Source organism: Austrofundulus limnaeus, unplaced genomic scaffold (genome assembly GCF_001266775.1).
Source record: "Austrofundulus limnaeus strain Quisiro unplaced genomic scaffold, Austrofundulus_limnaeus-1.0 Scaffold13339, whole genome shotgun sequence".
In the NCBI taxonomy this organism is placed as follows: domain Eukaryota; kingdom Metazoa; phylum Chordata; class Actinopteri; order Cyprinodontiformes; family Rivulidae; genus Austrofundulus; species Austrofundulus limnaeus.
The window spans coordinates 1-449 of NW_013965741.1; the positions used below are offsets into that span (position 1 = coordinate 1).

The 449-nt window shown below is 49.4% G+C and overlaps 1 long non-coding RNA gene across 1 annotated transcript; it reads right to left on the reverse strand.

The window, feature by feature from the left end:
- Positions 1 to 6: 6 nt before the first annotated feature.
- Positions 7 to 449, reverse strand: LOC106512780 (uncharacterized). The gene is made up of 3 exons (XR_001309721.1): positions 431 to 449; positions 266 to 313; positions 7 to 192 (listed from the first exon to the last, which is right to left on the reverse strand). It is a non-coding gene; the product is annotated as an uncharacterized LOC106512780 (long non-coding RNA).

The following is a 449-nucleotide window of genomic DNA, read 5'->3' on the forward strand; positions in this document are numbered from 1 at the left end:
GTTCCGGTTGTGGCGCCTCAGAGGGCTGCTCGGACGGACCCGGCTGAGCTGGTTCTGGTGGAGGAGGAGGCATCAGCGGCTGCACCGGAGGCGGATACGGCTGGAACTGAGCGAAGAGCGGCTGCATCAGAGGAGGCTGTGGATACGGAGGCTGAGCTCCAGGATGAACCGTCACAACTGGAGCTGATGGAGCTGAAAATACGAAAACGGGTTTTTATTCTTCAGCCGACGAGAAGCTGGTTCTATAATCACAGAGAGTAAATACCTGACATGGTTGGAGGAGGGTACGGATTGTCTGTGACTATGTGATGAACTGGAAAATAAAAACTTTGATTTTAGCAGCTAAATAGAAACAATAGAAATTCATCCTGCAGATCAGATGTCTAATAAACATACAGTTTTACTGGAAGTGTTAATTCCTCTGACTTACCGTACCAGCCTGGAGGAGA